Here is a 12554-nt window from a genome sequence, read left to right on the forward strand (position 1 = left end):
GCGCGCGCGCACACGCTCAGTTGCTTGGTTGTGTCTGACTCTTTGTGGCTCCACAAACTGTGGAGCCTGGCTCCTGCCAGGCTTCTCTGCCTGTGGAATTTTCCAGGCAAAATTACTGGAGTGGAATGCCATTTCCTACTCCAGGGGATCTTCCAGATCCACATCTCTTGCATCTCCTTCATTGGCAGGTGGATTCTTTACCACTAGCACCAGTTGGGAAGCCCCATCATGTGATATCATCTAAATGTGGAATCTTAAAAAAAAAATGAAACAGGGGAATTCCCTGGTGGTCCAGTGGTTAGGACCCTGCACTTCCACTGCAGGGGACATGGGTTCAATTCCTGATCAGGGAAATAAGATCCTGTAAACCACTCAGTGTGGCCAAACACACACATGCAAATAATTTTAAAAATAAAAAAATGATACAAATGAACTTATTTACAAAGTTCAGAAATAGATTCACAGACACGGAAAACAAACATAGTTACCAAGGAGGAAAGGGGAGAGGGATAAATTAGGAGCTTTGGAGTAAAATATACACATTAGTATATATATAAAACAGATAACTAGCAAGGGCCTCATGTATAGCACAGGGAACTATACTCAGTATCTTGCAATAACCTAAACTGAAAAAGAATCTAAAAAAGAATATGTGTGTGTATGTATGTATAACTAAGTCACTTTCTGTACACCTAAAACGAGCACAGCATTGTAAATCAACTATAAAAAGTGAAAGTCTCTCAGTTGTGTCTGACTTTTTGCGACCCCAAGGGTCATACAGTCCATGGAATTTTCCAGGTAAGATTACTAGATTGGGAAGCCTTTCCCTTCTCCAGGGTTTTTTCCCAACCCAGGGATCAAACCCAGGTCTCCTGCATTGCAGGCAGATTCTTTACCAGCTGAGCCACCAAGGAAGCCCATCAACTGTATTTTGATAAAGTTTTTTTTTTAAGTTCTAGAAACGGATATTGGTGATGGTAGTACGATAATGTGAATGCACCTAGTATCACTGAATGCTACACTTCAAAAGGGTTAAACAGTAATTTTTATGCAGTGTATAATTCACCACAATTTTTAAAATCACTGTGAAGAAATAAGCAAGTCAGGAATTTTTAGGGTAGCTCTGAGAAAGGAGAGTAATGACAAGATGAAATCCTACCAGATATTAACACTAGTTACAAAACCTCAGAAATCACAAGTGTGGCACTGGCACTAGTTACAACAGACAAGGAAACAGACAGAAAATCAGGAAACAGACTGCCATCATTCAAGGCTTTGGTGTGTAGGAAAGATGGCATCTGTAAACAGCGGGGAAACAGAGCTGAGACTAACTGGAGCCATCAGGAAAAAATGCAGTTGGATCCTTACCTCGTACTTACAGCAGGAAGACTTCCGATCAGAGAAGAGTTTCAGCTGTGACCACAGTACCACACAGGTACTAGAAGGGACCAGGGGAGAATTCTTTTTTAACCTCAGAGGGCGAGCATGTACTAGCTGTGACTTGGAGTCAGTCCTTTAGCCTTCCTATGCCTATTTCATGGGGCTGTTTTGAGCACTGTGAGAATTAGTACCTGAAAAGTGCTTAAAACAATGTCTGGAGCACACGACAGATTCAATCAGTGGCTATCACACCATCACCACCACCACCATCACCCCCATCATCACCATCACCACCTCCATCACCATCACCACCATCACCACCACCACTACCATCACCATCACCACCACCACACCACCACCACCATCACCACCACCATCACCATCATCACCATCACCACCACCACTACCATCACCATCACCACCTTCACCACCTTCACCACCACCATCATCATCACCACCATCACCACCATCATCACCATCACCACCACCACTACCATCACCATCACCACCATCACCACCTTCACCACCACCATCATCATCACCACCATCACCACGACCATCACCATCACCACCACCACTACCATCACCACCATCACCACCACCATCACCACCACCACTATCATCACCATCACAACTGCCACTACCATCACCACCATCACCATCACCCCCATCACCCCCATCACTGCCACCACCACCATCATCACCACCTTCACCATCACCACCACCACTACCATCATCACCACCACCACCACCATCACCACCATCACTATCAAAAAGAATGAAGTTTTATAAACTAATGTGGAAAAAGTATCCACATATATTATCAAGTGAGAGGAAAAGTCCAAAAGTCCAGGTGCAGAGCGATGTGTGCACAATACACTATTCCTGGTTTTAAAAGGAGGGCAGTAGAAGATAATGGGCTTCCCCAGTGGCTCAGTAGTAAAGAATCCACCTGCAAGGCAGGAGACACAGGTTTCATCCCTGGGTCAGAAAGATATGCTGGAGAAGGAAATGGCAGGCCACTCCAGTATTCTTGCCTGGAGAATCCCATGGACTGTGAGCCTGGAGGGCTACAGTCTATGGGGTCAAAGAGAGTAGGACATGACTGAAGTGAATAGCACGCCACACAGAAGAAAATATGTATGCACATATATACCTAAATATTTGTTGTAAGTATACAATTAGACACACAAACCTGTGTATATTTGTAGGTATATATTTATACACACATATACACAATAAACATCTTTGATCAGGCCACTGCATTGCAAAACTCCAGGGGGTATTATTCCATTATGCTCCATGTCAGTGGCATCCCAGGAGCTCAATATAAATGGCATCCTTTGGAGTTGGGTACCACTTTGGCCCTGTTTATTTAGCTGCACATGATAACATGTCTCTGGGAGAACACAAAGAACCAGATAACACTGGCTACCTGCAGGGAGGGACATAGATGGTTTGGAATAGAGGAAGGATGGAGAATTTTCACAATACAGCCTTTGTGTCTTTTCAATCTGGAAGCATTGTGCATGTGTTATGGAAGCTCCTCCTTCCAAAAATAAATAAACAAAAGGAGTTGTGAAATAAATAAAATGCACATATAGATAAAATAACAATACACATTAGAGAATTTGGGAAATACATAAAAGTATGAAGGAGAGAATTATAATTAAGCATGATTTTTCTGATTGTCTCTGTGTCTGCCTGGAGTGCTTTGAAAGACAGCTTTGTGTAGGGCAGGAGTGGGTAAACTATAGCCCCAGAGCATCTCCTGCCCACCCCCTGGTTTGTAAATAAAGTTTTATTGGAACACAGCCAAACACATTCAGTTATGTAGCATCTATGGCTGCTCTCCTGCTACATGTGGTTATTGAGTAATTTTAGGTAACTTTCTGGTTCAGTCTGTAAATCTAGTTCAATCTATAAATGCCCTGGCATAATTTCACTAAAGGGCACAGGGAAGGAGTCAGATGATAGTGTGGAGTTATGATGAACATGTTAGTTTAGATTTAGAACTTAAAAAACAAGCAGCAGAGATGCGCCCCACTATTAAATAATGTTAGCATAAGTGATAACAACTGGACTTGTTTGCATATGATAAGAAACAGCAATATACTCTTTTTTTTTTCAGGAATATAATCTTAATTGAAGTAAGAATAATGTGCCAAGTCAAATTAAAGATTATCAAAGTGGAGAAAATGAGAAGGAAAAATATTCTTACAAATGAACTGGGCCTCATTAAGAAGTATAATATTAAAACAATTTCCTGTGTTATGACACAGGATAAGATACAAGAAAATGTGAGAAAAAGCACACCTCCTACTTGAAATCGCATCAGACATTCAGTCTCTCAATGAACAGGGGGAAAATTCCAAAGTCATATGAGACACAAGACAATGATCCTTTGGGAAGGACTGTCCTGTGCATTGTAGGGGTCTAGCATCTCTGGATCCCACTAAACCCCTGATAATGGCCCCATTCATGATGATCACCCAAACAACTCCTTCAGATTTTTTTAACTTCCCTGAAGGGCAGTACCACCCCCCTTGAGAACCACAGATACATGTGAAAGCAATTTTAAAAGTTAAAAGCACTTTTCAAATATACAGTATGATTAATCTATAAAACTGCAGTGGATTTTCAGTAGATACTCTATATCTACACTATTTAAATGAAGACTATTGAGTTATAAAATACAAGTGTTTTCTTTTTTCTTATGAAACTGATTTCCATTCCTGGAAACACAGCAAGTGAATCAATATACTTACAGAAAACAACTAAAAATACAGGATTTTCTTAAGAACATCAATGAATGAGCAGAAAATTTAAGAATTCTTAGTCAAGGATCTAGTGAAGTGGAGTAACAAGGCATAAGCAGAGCCCAGCACTCCAAGGACATTTGCTGAACCTGGTGAACTTGAACTTTGTTACTCAAGGCCTCATTAGACTTTGAAAAAACAGTCAAAGCACCAGGTCTGCCAAAGATGGAGAATCCAATAAGAGATTTTCCAGCATAAAATGGGACATGTGAAAGGCTATGCCTTGAGTATAAGAGTGAATTTAGAAACATGTTCCATACTCTCCTTGAGATTACAAGGAAAATCTGTCTCAAACTTTGCACTGGAGAGGATAAGGGATGTGTGTGTGTGTGTGTGTGTGTGTGTGTGTATGTAGACACATGTGCCAGGAATCTCTATAAAACATTCAAACCTCAAGCTGCCCATGACACAGTTTACAGCAAAAACTCCACACTATCTGGGTGGTCTGACTACCCCAAGTGGAGGATATAACTAGAATCATCCCAGGAACTAGTAATGCCTCCAGCACCTGGCAGAGCAAAAGTGAATCCTCTTTAGAGGAAGCCAAATTTATCCCAGACCTCAAAGCGTTCCCACATAGAATATGTCAAGGACAGTGATCAGATTAAAGTTAAAATACACACACACACTCACAGAAGGGCAGATCATAAACAAATGACTACGTAATAGAAAAGCTTGGGTAACTGAGTGGGAGGGAGTGGGGGAGGGAGACAGGAAGAAAGGAAGGACCGAAGGGAGACGGAAGGAAGGAGAAACGCAGTGGACTAAGGCACCAAGGACTAAGCTCGAGAGGCGACAGACGGCAGGAAGAGGCCTGCGAAAGCTTTAGATCCCAGAGTGGTAAGGTGAAGGCTATAAAATAACCATGTGTATTTAACATGTTTAATAAAAACAAAATACACACATGAAAATATATACTGTAATATGGACCGTAGCCTGCCAGGCTCCTCTGCCCATAAGCTTTTCCAGGCAAGAATAATGGGGTGGGTTGCCATTTCCTTCTCCAGGGGATCTTCCTGACCCAGGGATCGAACCCCGGTCTCCCACATTGCAGGCAGACTCTTTACCATCTGAGCCACCAGGGAATCTTAAGGAAAACAAAATACACACGTGAAAATATATACAAGAAAAAGAAACTATGAAAACATGATCAAGCAATTTTGAGAAAGAACCAAAAGAATTTCTTTGAAAAAGAGAACGCCACCGACAGATTTACTAGAATAATCACATGTGACAAGAATGAGTACACAGAAAGACTGACTTGAAAATAAACATTCCCATAATACAGCATCAAAAGACAAAACTACGAAAGAGGAAAAAAGACATGGAGGATAAATCAAGAATTTTAACAAACATCTAATTAAAGTCCCAAAAGGAAAAGAGAAAGGTTGGGCAGAGGCAATATCTGCCCAAAAAGAAGATCGGGCAAAAGGTTCTGCCCAACCCAAAAAGAAGGTTGGGCAGAAGACATTAGGGCTGAAATTTTTCAGGACTGATGAAATACATCAACCCACAGAGTCTAGAAATCTGAGGAATCCTAAGCAGGTCGTATGTATGAATCCACCACAGTGAAACTGCAGAACCCTGAAGACAAAAAGACTATCTCTAGAGCAATGAGAGAGAAAAGACATTATTTTTAGAGGAGTGATAGATAACTTACAACTCATTAATAGCAATAGCAGTCAAAAGACAACAGACACTATCTTCAATGTGCTGAAAGGAAAACGATTTTCAATTCTATATCAGAAATTCAACCCACTCCAGTATTCTTGCCTGGAGAGTCTCAGGGACAGAGGAGCCTAGTGGGCTGCCGTCTATGGGGTCGTACAGAGTTGGACACGATTGAAGTGACTTAGCAGCAGCAGCATATCCGTAATTAAAGGGAAAAAGTCATTTTCAGACAAACAAAAACTGAAATAATTTGGTACCAACAAAACTTCACTCTGGCAGAAGAAAAATTAACCCCGATGGAAAGTGTGAGGAGGAGCAAGAAGCGATAGAGCACACAAAAAGTGGAAAATAGCTGAAATATTGAGTGTTGCTCTTATTGTTGTTTAGTCACTCAGTCATATCCAACTCTTTGCAACCCCATGGACTGCAGCACGCCAGCCCTCCTTGTCCCTCACCATCTCCTGGAGTTTGCCCAAGTTTATGTCCATTGCATCAGTGATGCCATCCAGCCATTGAGTGTATAAAGCAACATTGAGCCATTAAGTGTATAAAACAATATTGAGTGTATAAAGCAACAATAAATGTGTGAGGTTTCAAAAGAAAAGTTGATAGATTAAAATGTGCAGCATTAATTGCATCTAAGTCAGGAAGCTATAAATGAAAGTTGTAAGATTTTTATATTTTTTGGAAGAGTAAAATTATCAAATTAAATTTGCAGTTTTTCCAGTATACATGTACAGATGAGAAAGTTGGATCATAAAGAAGGCTGAACGCCAAAGAATTGATGCTTTTGAACTGTGGTGCTGGAGAGTCCCTTGGACTGCAAGGAGGTCAAACCAGTCAATCCTAAAGGAAATCAACCCTGAATATTCTTTGGGAGGACTGATGCTGAAGCTGGAGTTCCAATACTTTGGCCATCTGATTCGAAGAGCTGACTCATTGGAAAAGACCCTAATGCTGGGAAAGATTGAAGGCAGGAGGAAAGGGGAACCAGAGGTTGAGATGGTTGGATGGCATCACCCACTCAATGGACATGAGTTTGAGCAAACTCCAGGAGATAGTAAAGGACAGGGAAGCCTGGTATGCTGGAGTTCCTGGGGTCACAAAGAGTTGGACATGACTGAGCAACCGAACAACAACTAGATACAAGGTAAATATTGCAAAAGTCAATTGAATTTCTATAATCTAGCTATAAACAAATTAAAATGAAAGTTTTAAAGATAATATTTAAAATAGCATTAGAAAACATAAAAATCTAGAAATGAATCATTTGACATGCAAGAATTCTACACAAAAACTATAAAACATTATTGATGAATATTAAAGAAGATCTACATATGTAGAGGGTTATTTCACATTTTGGAAGACACATTCGTAAAGATGCCAATTTTCTTTAAAGTGATCTGTAGAATCAATTTAGTCCCAATCAATATCCTGCCAGGATTTGAAAATTTTTTCAATTTTTTGTTGCTAAAAATATAGAAATACAATTAATTTTTGTATTTTGAATGTGTATTATATGACCTTAACTGAACTCGTATATTAGTTCTGGTGGCTTTTTCATAAATGCTTAAGATTTTCTACATAGATAATCATGTTAACAGTGAAAAAATAAAGTTTTATTTCTTCTTTTACAATCTGCATGACTTTTTCTCTTTCCTATTCTCTTGCCTCCATTAAAATGTTAATAAGAATTGGTAAGAGCAGATATACTTGCCTCGTTTCTAGTCTTAGGAGGAAGGCATTCAACATCTATGTCACCATCAAGCATAAGGTTAGCTGTAGTTTATTTTGAAGACTCCTTTCATCAGGTCAAGGGAATTCTTTTTTATTCGAAGTTTGCTGAGAATTTTTTTTATCATGAATGAATGTTGGGTTTTGTGAAGTGTTTTTTTCTGTTTAGATGATCATATGGCTTTTCTTTTTTGCGTGTTAAGTTGCTTCAGTTATGTCCCACTCTTTGCGACCCCATAGACTATTGCCCACCAAGCTCCCCTGGTGAGTTTTCAAGCAAGCATACTGGAGTGGGTTGCCATTTCCTCCTCCAGGGGATCTTCCTGACTCAGGGATTGAACCAGAACCTCTTATCTCACCTGCATTTGGCAGGTGTGTTCTTTACCACTAGCACTAACTGAGAAGCCCTAAAAAGAAAGGATTCCGTTTTGAGAGAGAAAAAATCAGCAGCCCTCGCTGGGATTTGAACCCAGGATTTCCTTTTTGCAAGACAGGCGCTTTAGCCAACTAAGCCACAGAGCCAGTTGTGTCTCTTTTTTACTGTGTTAAAATGATTTATATTGAGTTTTGAAAATTAGACTAATCTTATATTCTCAGGATAAATCCCACTTCATCTGATGCATTATCCTTTTTACATATTTCTACATTCAATATGCTAAATCTTTCTTAAATTTTTTTGTTTCTGTGTTAATGAGGAACACTGGTCTGTAGTTTTATTCTTTTGTAATGTTTCTGTCTGGTTTTGATAGTATGGTAATTGTATTATAAAATGATTTGAAAGGGATTCTCTCATCTTCTATTTTCTGAGAGAGATTGTATATAATCCATATTATTTCCTCCATAATTTGTTAGAATTCATTAGTGAAGTTATGCAGGCCTGATAGATTTTAAGTGAACATTTCTTTATTGACTTAGAGCTATCCAGGTTATCTATTTTTCCCTGATTGTGCTTTCCTCTCTTCTTTCCTCTCTTCTTCTTCATCTTTTAAGGAATTCGTCCATTTCCTTTTAAATACTTTAATTGGCATAATATTCCTTTATTATACTTTAATGTCTGTAAAATCTACTCCTGATACTCTTTTATTTCTGATATAATAATTTATGTCTTCTTTCTCTTTTTTCTTAATTTGTCTGTCTAGTTTACCAATTTTATTGATCTTCTCAAAGCAGCAGCTTTTGATTTCACTGATTTTTTTCTGTTGTTTTTCATGTTGTGTTTTAGCAGCTTCTAGTCTTACCTTTATTATTTACTTCCTTCTATTTACATTGGAATTAATTTTCTCTTTTTTTCTAGTTTTTTAAGGTGGAAATTTAGGTAGTTGCTTTGAGACCTTTCTTCTTTTCTAATATAAACATTTAGGGCTATATATCTCCCTCTAAGCATTCCCTTAGCTGCTTCCCACAAAATTTCATATGTTGTATTTAATTTACTTAAAAATATTTTCTAATTTCTATTCCGATTTCCTCTTTTGACCCATGGGTTATTTAGAAAGGTATTGTTTAATCACAAAATATTTGGGGATTCTCTAGATATCTGTTATTGATTTTTAGTTTAATTTTATTATGGGAAAAAAAAATGAAACATATAGTGTATGACTTCAGTGAAAGCTGCTCCCTGGAAGGAAAGCTGTGACAACCTAGCTTTTGGTCAATCTAGACAGTGTATCATAAAGCAAAGACTTTGCCAACAAAGGTCTGTATAGTCAAAGCTATGGTTTTTCCAGTAGTCATATATGGATGTGAGAGTTGAACCATAAAGAAGGCTGAAGAATTGATGCTTTCAAACTATGGCCCTGGAGAAGATTCTTGAAAGTCCCTTGGACTGCGAGGAGATCAAACCAGTCAATCCTAAAGGAAATCAACCCTGAATATTCATTGGAAGGACTGATGCTGAAGCTGAAACTCCAATACTTTGGCCACCTGATGCAGAAAACCTACTCATTAGAAAACACCCTGATGCTGGGAAAGATTGAGGGTAGGAGAAGAAGAGCACGACAGAAGATGAAATGGTTGGATGGCATCACTGACTCAATGGATATGAATTTAAGCAAACTCTGGGAGACAGTGAAGGGGAGGAAAGCCTGGCGTGCTGCAGTCCATGAGGTTTCAAGGAGTTGGACATGACTTAGCCACTGAACCACCACATGAATTCAGTATTTTTAAAATTTACTGAGATTTGCTTTATGACCCACAGTATGTTCTACTTTTGGTGAACGTTCCATGTATACTTGAAAAAAATGTATATTCTGCTGTTTTGGGGTAGTTTTATATTGTCAATTAAGTCAAGTTGGTTGAATTCTATAATCATTACTGATTTTATGTCAATTTTTTCTTCAATTACTGATAAAGAAATGTTGAGTTCTCCAACTATAATTGTAGATTTATCTGTTTTTTGATGAATTCCATCAGTTTTTTAAATATACTTTTATTATTCATTTATTTATTTTTGGCTGCACTGGGTCTTCATTGCTGTGCATGGGCTTTCTCTAGTTGCAGTGAGTGGGGGCTACCCTCTAACTGTGGTGTGTGGGTTTCTCTTGTTGCAGAGCATGGCTTTAGGGCACATGGCCTGCAGTTGTTGTGGCATGCAGACTCAATAGTTGCTGCTCCCAGGCTCTAGGGTGCGAGCTCAATAGATGTGGCATACGGAATTAGTTTCCCTGTGGCGTGTAGAATCTTCCCTGCCCAGGTTTGAACTTGTGTCCCCTGCATTAGCAGGCAGATTCTTAGCCACTGAACCACCAGGGAAGTCCCCATCAATTTTTTATTAATGTATTTTGAAGCTGTTTTATTATCTACATGCCATCTAGGGTTATTATGTCCTCTTGATTTTGTTGTCTTTTATCATTATGACATGTCCCTATTAATTTCTGGTGTTATTTTATATTCTGAAGTTTACTTGATCAGATATTAACATCTTCTTTTATCTATTTACTCTAAACCTATTTACATCTTTAAATATAAAAGAGTTTCTTGTAGACAGCATTTTGGATCTTCTTCTATTTTTTCCAATCTGAAAATCTTTGCCTTTCATTCGAACACTCTCCATTTACATTTAATGTAATTATAAACGTAGTTGGGTTTAAGTCTACCATCTTGCTCTTTGCCTTCTATTTGTACTCTTTGTTGTTGTTCTTTTGGTTTTCTTCTCTTGTCTTCTTTTGAATTACTGAAGTATTTTTTAATGATTCAGTTTTAATTTACACTAATGTCATCTTAGTGACATTTTAGTGAGATGTCTATTTATTTATTTATCTATCTATGTATTTAGTTATTGATCTGGAATTTTTAATATACACATTTAACTTAGACTACTCTGACTTCAAATAAGATTAATTCTATTCACATTTAATGTAAAACCCTTAATATATTTCCTTATCCCTCTTTCCATCCTATGCTATTTTTGCCATATCATTTACTCCTACATACATTACAAATCCCACAATACATTCATTTTTGCTTTAAATAGTTATCTTTTAAAGAGATTTTAAAATGAGGGGAATTATGTTAAACTTTCCTATATACTTACCACTTCTGGCACTCTTTGTATTTCTTTGTATAGACTGTAAGTACTTTACAGTCTATACAGTAAAGACTACTACTTTACTAAGTAGTAGTAAAACTACTATTTTTTTCCCCAAAGAAATTTTAATATAATTCTTGTAGCAAATATGTACTTGCAATGATTTCTTTTAGCTTTGCTATCTTTGATAATGCTTCTATTTATTCTTCATTTATTTAAGTCTTTATTCTTTAGAAAGATACTTCTCCTGGCAATAGAATTTTAGGTTGGCAGGGTTGTTTTTTATTTTCAAAATCTATCAGTAATTTAGCAATGCTATTCCATTGACTTTTGGCATGCATAGTTCCAGAAAAGAAGTCCAAAATATGCAGTATGAGTTGGCAGCCTGGAAACTCAGGAGAGACAGTGGTGCAGTTCCAGTCCGAAGGCCAGCATCCTGGAGGCCTGGGAGAGCTGATGGTGCAGATAATGTTCAAAGGCAGCCTGCTAGAGATTTTGCTTTTGTGCAGTGTGCCAGCTTCTTTAGTCTATTCAGGCTTTTAATGGATTGGATGAAGCCCACTGACATTATCGAGGGCAATCTGCTTTACTCAGAGTTTACCAACTTAAATGCTCACCTCATCCAAAAATACCATCCAATTTGACACATAAAATTAACTTTCACAGTGTATTACAGGCATCACCACCCTGGCTGGCAGGAATACAAGCTATTCTCAGCCTTGTGTGAACTCCTGGAACTGTTTGGCCTATTGCTTTCCAGAGGTTCTTTTTCCAGCCTTGTGGAATGCCACCCTATGCATGCAATGATCAGGTTTCACCCAAATAATTGTGAAGAACTCTGTAAATTCCTATAGATTTCTTTCCCTCTCTCCTAGTACTCTGCTTTATAAATTCTAGGTAACTTGGCTTCCCTGAACTTCCATATCTGTCACCTCAATTCAGGGAAAACGCTGAGCTCTTTGGGTCTCCCAGACTTGAGTTTCAGCTGAAATCTGTCTTCAGTCAGTAAGCTGGGGCAACCAAAGGGCTTGCTTCTTTTGTTTGTTCTCTCTCAGAGATCATACCTCTGTGCTACTTGTGGTCCAATGTCTGAAAATGGTTAATGTATTTTCTCTGTTTTTCTAGTTGTTTATGATGAGAGATCAATCCTATATAGCTAATGCTTTGTGACATATATTAAACTTTTTTTTCACTTACAGTAATACCTGTTTCATCTGTTTCACCCTATTATCTCTTGACCAGGTTGGTAGTTTCATAGATTTGTTCACTTTGTGACCATTCACTGAACTTTGCACTTATGATGTGTATAAGTCTCTAAGTATGTAAAATTCAATAAAACATACTTTTAATTTTTTGGCTGCTCTGTGCGGAGCAAAGATTTTAGTTCCCCAACCAGGGCTTGAACCCAGACCTCCTGAAATGGAATT

The 12554-nt window shown here is 38.3% G+C and overlaps 1 non-coding gene across 1 annotated transcript; it reads left to right on the plus strand.

Moving 5' to 3' along the window:
• Positions 1–280: 280 nt before the first annotated feature.
• Positions 281–353, plus strand: TRNAG-UCC. Its single transcript has one exon. It is a non-coding gene; the product is annotated as a tRNA-Gly (tRNA).
• Positions 354–12554: the final 12201 nt, after the last annotated feature.

Source organism: Cervus canadensis, chromosome 1, assembly GCF_019320065.1.
Source record: "Cervus canadensis isolate Bull #8, Minnesota chromosome 1, ASM1932006v1, whole genome shotgun sequence".
Taxonomy (NCBI): Eukaryota; Metazoa; Chordata; class Mammalia; order Artiodactyla; family Cervidae; genus Cervus; species Cervus canadensis.